Below are 10137 nucleotides of genomic sequence, written 5' to 3'. Positions count from 1 at the left end.
AGCATTTGCTCCTCAAACAACAATGTTGGAAGTTGACGAAAAAAGTTATTCAGTAACATTTAAGATTATTTTAAATGCAATTGTGTTTGTTTTAGTCTCAAAGCAGCAGTGCTTACAGTGTTAATCACAATAGCAATAATACCCAGCATAAGAATGAGGTGCACAGTGTAAGTAATGCAGTCTTTCAATGAGAAATTAAACTTCTATTTCTACATTTTCTGAGCAGAGATTCAGGATTTGTGCAGCATGCAGATGATAATGTCTCATCTTGGCTTTCACTCAAAACCATTTTTTGAATCATTTTAGGGCTGTACTCTACACACTGAATGGCATACACCCATTTGCACCACTGCACTATCTTCAGAGTGTGAGACAGTTTTCATACAGTTGATGACTGCAGTATGTTGCACACACATTCATGCTCTCGCGCACACATGCACACAGAAAGAGAGAGTTTACTCTGACCCAGATATTGTTCTCTCCAAGGCCCCTTCCCAAGTTTGGGAAACAGATGTGGACCGAAAGAAGGGGAACGCTGGGGGAAGGGAGCAGCATGAGGAGCGAGCCAATAGTCTGGCAGCACTGAAAGGCATTGTGCTGCTTGCACCTTTTCCTCATTATACCTTTGTGTGTGTATGCATGTGCATTTTAGGTCGTGTAATGCTGACATCATTCTTCAGAATTTCACTGAAATATTATCCCAGAGAGAGAAAGAGAGTCAATGATCAGTATTCTTACATCGAGTGAATTGGACTGAAATGTGACAATGACGGAAGGAATGATTCAGAGGGTTAGAGAACAAAAATCAGAGACAACAGACTAGACTGTCACATTGAGGTTATTAACATGTCCACTCAAAGGGTCAAAATCTCACCATATACCTCTTAGGAAGCAGTGCTCATGTGTGTGTGTGTGTGTGTGTGTGTGTGTGTGTGTGTGTGTGTGGTGTGTAAGACAAAATCAGCCAAAGCCCAGTCAGTGGTCAAGGCGCACAGTATGGTCACACACACTCATGGTCATTCAGACTGTGACTACTGCTTATGGTCAAATATTTTCTGAGAGGCTTCAGTGGGGTGTTGTCCATACACACACACACACACACACACACACACACACACATGCAGTGTAAGTGGTATGCAAGGGTTTTCCAGTCATAGCTTTGGGTATCAGAATTTATCCATCTTATCCACTAAATACAAATCTTCAGCCAGGAAACAGTTAATGCAAAGACTGGAAACAGAGGGAAACAGCAAGCTTGGCTCTGTCCAACAGTAACAAAATCTGTCTACCAGCGTCTCCAAAGCTAATTAATTAACATGCTGTGTTTTGTTTGTTTATTTGTTTAAAAAAAGGCACAATATCCAAAACATGTAATATAGTAAGAATGTGATAAGAATCGGGCCTGAATATGTATGGGTTGAGGAATCATTTACGGCCCGATTGTTTCTTTATGTTAACAGACTTTTTTCCTGTGGATTTCTTTCTCAGCCTTCTTTCATCACACCCTTTCCTCCACATCTCTTTGGTGTGTGTGTCTCTCTCTCTCCCTTGTGTGAAGACTAATAAAAACAGGTCCTATGCTGTGTTTCATTAAAATCTTGCATCTCAGGGAGTTTATAATGGGAACCCGTGACTCATGAGGTCAAGACCTCTGTGTTTATGTCCAGGTACAAAACACTTTGCCACAGTGACGAATGTTTTACTAACATCAGATAAATGTCAAAGTCTGTAATGACGGACTATAGAGTGCCATTTGGATTTGGAGGTTATACGGTGACTCAGGCAATCGAAAGCATGAATCCAATGGCTGGATTAAGAAACACCCAATAAACATGGGTAATAGTGACTTGATATTTATTTCTACTCATCCCTCTGGAGACTAAACATACTTATAATCAGCTGTCTTCAAGGCCGTGTATTCTATTGGCACTTAGTAAGATTGTACAAACAGAAACCTCTCATAATTCAACATTTAAGTATAACTCAGTTTCAGTTGGGCTATCACACTGAAAATTAACTTTATTGGATGAATTGCCATTAAGTCATATTTGTTTGCAACCTTTCCTCCAGCAACATCATCAGGTCAAAATTTTACTTTTATGACCAGATAGGCCTCTTTGCAAAACTAATGACACTTCCATCAGCCTTTGTGTTTAGTGCTAATTAGCAAATGGTAGCATGCTAACATACTAAACTAAAGCCCCTTTTACATGGAGATTCTGCTATATTGCTGTTAAAAAAATGATATAAGCTACCTCTATTGGTTTGTCCACTTGTTTAGTAAAGGGATACTTATAATGGCGGATTGAATGTAAATTCAGTCTAAAGATGCACCCTTTTTCATCCCATCTTAACCCCTTTCAAAACCTGCACTGTTTATCTCAGAGAGTCATTTATGATAAGATAGATTTGACAGCAGTGTTACACCCACACACACAAACTTAAGAGACATATACTTGCACACACACACACTCAGTAATTTGCGACGGATGTTTATAGAACTGAACAAATAAACCAGCCAATAGTGTGCTGACCTCAGTGACTCCCAACAGAAGGTCAGAAGTCAAGAGTCTGCTCAAGAAAGGCAGCGTTACTGTGTTGCCTTCAAGTCAAACCACCAACTACAGTTTTAATAGAGACTGTAGAGAAAGGTTTAGGTTTTATGGTCTATGCCATCCAACACCAATTATTATTTGACCAGCAACCAAAATAAAGAGGCAAGAATGGGAGTGGAGTGATATGGTCTCCTCTATTGGGTGAATTACAATAATCTAGGTGAGAGAAAATGAGGGCAAACAAAGCTTGGAGTCAAAAATAAAAATATTAGAATCTAATATTATTGTTTAAGCTCCTAAGATTCCCTTGAATGTGAATGGCCAGGGCGAATAAAATGATTTTGCATCATTAAGTCACCTGAGATGTCATCATTTTTAAGTGGGTCATAGAGCAGAGTATTGTCAGCATATTGGACATTAATACTGTCGTTACATATGAAATGACCTGAATGAGGAGAATGTAAATTGAAAACAGAAAAGTATCAAGGATTGACCCCTGCGGAACAACACGAGAGAGCAGCTGTAGACAAGGAGAATTCTCCCATGACAAAGAAAGACCTGTCACTAAGGTAAGAGCAGAACCAATTCACAGTAATTTCCCAAAGTGGAAATATTAATTTCAAGTACATATCCTTAAATTATATGTAAACCTAATTTGAAACACTTAAATTCTGCACTGCTTTTACCTTTTTAGATTTAAAATTCCAGAGAAAATTCTAAATTGTCTTTAATTGTAACCAGACTGCCATTTTATTGTGTTATTGCATTTTAATGGCCAACAACACATTTAGCTGCACTCCCATTATTCACCAGTTCAAGATTATTGACTTGAAATAGATTTAAAAAATCAAAACATTGCACACAGATTTACAAATAAGGATGAAGTGCATCACTGACTGTCATTCTTTGTTTCTTAGTTCAGGCAGTAAATGCATATGCACACACACTGTATACACACACACAGAACATATACACACACCACAGATGGCTGAAGCAATCCTTTGGGCAGGGCAGGGTGTGTTCTACAGCATGTCTGTGGTCATCAGTGGTGGATCAGTAATTACACAATTCCACTGATGCTCTTAAAATATCCTGATTTATTTCCCTAAAATTGAACATGATGAAAGGAGATCAATGTGATTCCCCTCAATTTCAGACTGTGTATTGTTCCTGTAATTGTAATCCCTGTAACTGTATTGATAAGCGGCCTCAGGACTCAGGAGGAAGATCACTGTTCAGTGGGTCAGCATCTGGCATTAGTGCATTCTAGATACAGCATGTTTTAATAAGCCAAGTAAGTTTGAACTAATAATCAGCATTAACGGGTTAAGGATATATCCAGATGCAGCTGTGTGTATATGTGCAGTATATGTACAGTATGTGTGTATGTGGGTTACAGCATTCACTGATGTGGTTTTGGATGTTTGAGTTGTCTCACCCAGCTGTTGGGGCCATGCCCCACCCCCCAACTTTGCCAAAAAATCCCCTTCCACATGTGTGGATGTGTTCATCTTCTTGTGTGTATGTATTTTCTCTTATGTCCACAAGTGCTGTTACTAAATTAACCACAGTATCCCTGTTACAAAAGTGATTGGTGTTAGCTGGTCTTATGGATACATACAGTATATGTATATGGAAACCACTGAACACATTCATTTTTTTGCTCCACAGCAAAAATAAATGGTTCTGAAATCTCCAACAAAGAATTCTAGTTGACTGTGTTGATGAGGAGGCAATTGGATGTAATCACCTATATAATACTTAGTGTCCTATTGAAGTGGGGAGTGTAATCTATAGATGAATGGAAGATGAAAAGAAAGTTAGACGAAGAAAAAACTATTGACTGAAGAGCTGTTACACAGATTCTTTTTGTCATCCTCATCTCCCCCTCTCTCCTCTTTCCAGAGCAAAGTCAGACAGTGAATCATCCCTGCTTCTGATCACCTGGCTGGGTTTTCTGTCAACACTCATCTGATGTTCACTCATAGTACTTGACTTGGAGCCATAACCACAGGGCAGCCAAGCAGCTCAGACCCATTCATGTTCACGGTTCCTTTGACATGAATCAGCGACTGGATCTGCACGTTGTTCTGATGACATATAGACTGCATCCATACTGACAAAAGAAGAGCCTCCTTTTGTTGTAGCAGACACTCTGATGGTGTATGATGTCATGTAATGATGGTGCAGATGGAAGAGTGGCTCTGCTTTTGTTTACAGACATAGTGATGCACAAAGACAAACAAACAGAAAGGCATACACATAAGGACACACACGTACTGTATACCCAATGTACAGCATAAACATATGCTGTTCTTACTGTAAAACAGTCTGTCAGAGGTTTAAGACATCACCAACAGACGTGTGTGTGTGTGTGTGTGTGTGTGTGTGTGTGTGTGTGTGTGTGTGTGTGTGTGTGTGTGTGTGTGTGTGTATTACCACATTGGAATGTAGGTGCCACAGCTGGGAGGTCAATCGAAGCAAAGAGTCCCTTCGTAGAAATAGAAACACTTCTGGAATACTAATAGAAATATATTTGTGATTCCATGATTCTATCTACCACAGGACTGGTCAGACCAGAGCACTGACATCATATTCTATGTCTGTCTCTTTAGCCGAGTTTCCATCCTAGTATTTCTTTTCTAATTATGATGTTTTGAATTATACAACTTGCGTGAACCTGAATAACAGAGTAAAGTACTGTCAAATATAAACAACTGGGTTCAGATTGAACCTGCAATTTTTGTCACGTCACTGCTGTCTCCCAAGGAGTTTAACTATTGGCAGGAAAGCTGAGCAAAATGATAAGAAAATAACTGGAAAGAAAAACACCTACACAACTGTAACATTTCAGAAAGATTGGCATCATCCAATATTTTTCTCATTGTCAACAAATTATATAAAAATATGTCAGTATATGATTTTGAATATTTTCTATATTTTCTGACTGCCTTGCCTTCTTTTGTTTACATTTTTTTTTAGGAAATCACAAATACATTGACAGTGTAGTTTTCAGCAAACTTACTACTCATTACTCAAACTGGGGAAAATAGAACATTTCTTCTGAACTATTTTCACTAGCGGATTAATACACATTGATGCCCCAGTGAGCATGTACTGCGCCCACAGTAGTAGCCCATTTGTGGGATTGACTTGTGTTCATTGTAACATAGGAACATGTCACACAGTACAAACAGTGAGGCTTTGGACAACAGAGGAGGTGTATGGCAAAGAGTCACTATAACTAGCCTATATCAGACAGCTAATGGCCATACACCACAGTACCTGCCCAGCAACAAATATCAGATCCACTGTTTTACACACTGTATATCAGTAAAGTGTACACACAGACAAAGTCAAAAACACACACACACACCTCCTTGTTCTTGTGTTTTGGTTCAGATGTTAGTTCTCATGATATTGCCCGTTTTAGCTGAGGATGTTATTGTAAAAACACCAAACGGACTTTCTAGCTGTCTGTCCACTCCTTATGGCACTGTCTGTGGTCATCACTAACATCACTGAAATTATGTAATATGTTTTGAGACAGGAAACTGACACTGAATTGCCTACAACATGTACAGGCCTTCAGTGGTTTGTGCTGTCGCCTCACAGAGAGAAGGTTCTGGGTTCAAATCGGCCGGTTGGCTGCAGCCCTTCTGTTTGGAGTTAGAATGTTCTCCATGTGCCTGTGTGGGTTTTCTCCAGATACACCGGCTTCCTCTCACAATCCAAAGACATGCACAGATAAGGATTAGATCTTTTTTTCTATTTCAGCCCTGCGATAGACTGGTGACCTGTCCATGGCGTACCTCGCCCTCATCCAGTGTCAGCACGGATTGGAAATGAAAGAATGTAGCTATATTCTACAGACTGCTTACTGGAAACAGATGCACTGTTATCAGCTCAATCACTGTGGTAAGTCAGAGTCTCAGCTTGATTTAGATGAATATCTTTGGTAGATCTTGATGCTGCTACAGTCTACTTGAACCTGCCAACCATCAGGATGATTCATCAGTCGTGATGTCTGATCAAAGGTCTGATCATCTTTCTATCATCAATCTTTCAGTGTGCTAGAAAATACTTTTGCAGAAACTTGTTTTGAGTTGCTGTTAATGATTCGCTGATACTTATGTTCGGGTTCAACTACGTCCTCAATTTCAAACATTGAGAATTGTTTCTCAAAATGTTGCTTCACTGGGCCTTTATGTTTGGAATTGGATGATAGTGCACAGGGCTAAGGTGTGTACTTCAGAGCATAAAACAAGTAATAAGACATTTTTTATCAACAATTATAATAAGTGAAACATTTCCTCCACCTGTAGATACATTAGTAGTAGAGCTAGATCCTCCCAGAGGGACTCACTCTGACTGTAAAAGAGGTAGCACAGACACAGAACCCACACACACACACACACACACACACACACACACACACACACATGGGCACACACCTAATGTCGGCCATCTGCTACGGAGGTGATTTCTGGCCTGCGTCTGTGTGTGTATAGGTACGGGGTGTATTTTCGCTCAGGGACACTGGGATATGTATCTGCCTGACTCTGCAATCTCCACTTTGTGTGACTCACCACCCAGAAATCCACTCTGGTAGGCTTACACACACACACACGTGCGCGTGCGCACAGACACACACAGACGCACGCCCACACTCATATACAGGCAGACATGACAAATACTGGGCTTCCACCATTATGAGCTCATTGAAAAACAGCTGCCATTTGCTCAGAGAGGTCAAATGAGGGAGACAACTTTGTATGTCTAACTGCCTGCCTGCCTGCCTCCTTATCTGACTCTATTCCTGTATTTATGTCTATACATCATGACTGCAAGAGTAATTCTGGTTTAGTACACTTTGATGGCACTTTTGTAGCCCCGGCCTTCATTTGATCATAAACCATTTGACTTGAATTTAAAGCCAAAAGTGAATGCATCTGAAAGGTTGGTAATAATAACTCATCAGAATCAAAATATTTCTTTTCTTTCCTTTTCAAACCATTACAACCACTTGCTTTGCCCTGTTCAAACATATTGCTTTGTGTTCTGTATCAGCCCTTGCTTATTGTGATGAATGTGCAATATTCAATTTAGAGACATAAACCAAATCAAGGTGCACATACTGTATATAACTCATGTGTAATGGCACGACTTAATGAATAAAAATGATTGTTGACATGACAACTTCAGCTGGTGAGTTGAACGTGGCAGCTTTCCGTGTGTGTGTTTGTGTGTGTGTGTGTGTGTGTGTGTGTGTGTGTGTGTGTGTGTGTGTGTGTATATACATGTTTATATGTGTGCTTGTCTCTTTGCATGCATTTCACTTGGCTTAGCATCCTATCTCACTCAAAAACTTTGCTCCTCCCTTCCCTCTGGGAGAAACACATTAGACACACACACATGCACTCGCACACACACACACACACACACACACACTCACACACACTCACACACACACGGAACAGAGCAGAGCAGAGGTAGGCCCATCAAATGGGAGTCTTTTCCCAGTGCGGTATGGTTAAATGATAGAGCGTGAGCGCAGCGGTGGTTAGGCAGAGAGGAATGGAGGGCAAAGAGGAAAGTAGAGTCAGCTGCTTCAACATGGAAGCAGAGAGGGAGTGATACTAAAACCACACCTAGAGGCCCGCGAGGAGAACAAGTGATGAATAGATGCAGATGGAAACACAGTCCTAAAGGGCTCTTATGCTGTTCAGACTTTTTTTTTAACTAACATATCTAACACTCCTAAGGGAGCCCTTGCTGCTGTCATGTGAAAACCTCATGACTGATAATTTCACTGCTCCAAATCCAAATCTTCCTCCAGCTGAAAGTTCATCTTCATCCATTTTTGCAAACTAACAATTTATCATCTTTTGTATTTTCTTTCAAAGCCAGCTACATGATTTCAAAATGACACATACAATGAAGTGGGGTTTTTTTTGTTTTTTATTAATATTGAAAATTTGAAACACATTATTCTAAGATGAACCACTATACTTGTGGGGTCTGACAGCTTTATGTGGACCGCACACGTTAAAATGGTTGTTTGAGGGTAAAGATGTTTTAGGGGTTACTCAGAGTACTTAGGGTATTCAGTTGTGATGGTTAAGGTTAGGGTTAGGGACTGTGTGTGTGTGTGTGTGTGTGTGTGTGTGTGTGTGTCTCTCTCCTCATCTCTCCATACCTAACCCCCTTTTCTCTCCACTCTGTGTGAACTCAAGTCAGTGCTGATACGAGACTTACGTATATGAAAACCCCCCTCTAATGACCCACAGTGGGATGGGAGTTTTTAAGACAACACAGCGAGGGAGTCTTTGGTTTGTTGTTTCTGGCTATGATTCATAAAGCCTTTAGCATTATAAATGAACCATGACTGGCTCGAGGTCCCTCAGAAGCCTCTCAAATTCTGGCTGACTTCATGTTGGACTGAAACTAAGACGAGCTTTAGCTTACATGTGGAAGAAATATTAACGTACAAAATTGCTGTATCACTGTGATTAAGGAGTAGTTGCACAGCACGGTAATGCATAACTAAATAGTGAATCACACCGTGTTCTTTGAATCTACATTGTTAAATTTGACAGTTCGTCTTTTCTTTGCACCCTCTTTTTAGCCCCTTTACTTAATTACTGAAAGAAAAGGAGTCATTATTTTGCCAATAGAGGACAAGATGTTGTATTTTTTCCTTTTGGCAACTCCTTAGAAAATATGACACTCATCAGTGATGTCAAAATCTACAGTCTCTCTTTTGAGGAAAACAGAATATTCATGAACATAAGGAAAGTTGGCAGGCTTTACTTAACTGACTCCATATCTCTGTCTCGAAGGCTGATATGGAGGAGGAGGAGGAGGAGGGGGGAGAGATGGGGGAAGGCGGAAGATGAAATTAGAGAAGAAATGGAGGAGGAGGTGAGAGGAGAGGAAGTGGCTGAGGATAAGATAGATGTCTGAAAAAGAGGGGCAGAGAGGAGGAGGAGGAGGAGGAGGTGACGGACGTGAAAGACGGGTAATGGGGGAGGAGGAGGAGGGAGTCTGATATACAGATTGTGGATAGAGAGCTAGTCTGGCAAACTTCCTGCCCTGTGACAAGGGGAAAGCCAAGCTCAGCCTCTTGCTCTTTTCTTTTCTTTTCTTTTGCTCGTTCCTCTCTTTCTTTTCTGCTTGCTCAGAGAAGTTGCCAAGTTCAGCTGTACTACAGCGCTCTCCGTCTCTTTTCCTTTTGCCTGCTTGGCTCGGTTACTGTCTCATTCCTCTTTTATATCTGTGCCATCTGAAAATGGAGTCTCATGAGGACTGCATGATGATTTTAGGTCAGTGCAATTATGCTCATGAGGGGCGGTTACACTTGCTGCAACTGTCAGTGCGTGTGTTTGCACATCTTCTTGGTTAAAACCCAGTAACCTCGATAGTAAAGAGTTACTTTTTTTTTTTTTTTAATCCAACTATAGCAATGTATTCCAGAAACATGATATGCAGAGACGTGCAGCACTGAAAATGTCACTCATCAGGCAGCAGATTAAAGAAAAACATTGATTCTGCTCATATTAGATCACACCCTTCTGACATT

The 10137-nt window shown here is 40.5% G+C and overlaps 1 protein-coding gene across 1 annotated transcript in view; it reads right to left on the bottom strand.

Moving 5' to 3' along the window:
• Positions 1 to 10137, bottom strand: part of LOC130177730 (carboxypeptidase O-like) — a 33227-nt gene that overhangs the window by 10395 nt on the left and 12695 nt on the right. The gene's annotated exons all lie outside the window — the stretch shown is intronic.

This window comes from Seriola aureovittata, chromosome 11 (assembly GCF_021018895.1).
Source record: "Seriola aureovittata isolate HTS-2021-v1 ecotype China chromosome 11, ASM2101889v1, whole genome shotgun sequence".
Lineage (NCBI taxonomy): Eukaryota > Metazoa > Chordata > Actinopteri > Carangiformes > Carangidae > Seriola > Seriola aureovittata.
Note: the sequence above shows the minus strand (reverse complement) of the source record. Positions and strands in the feature narration are given on the sequence as shown.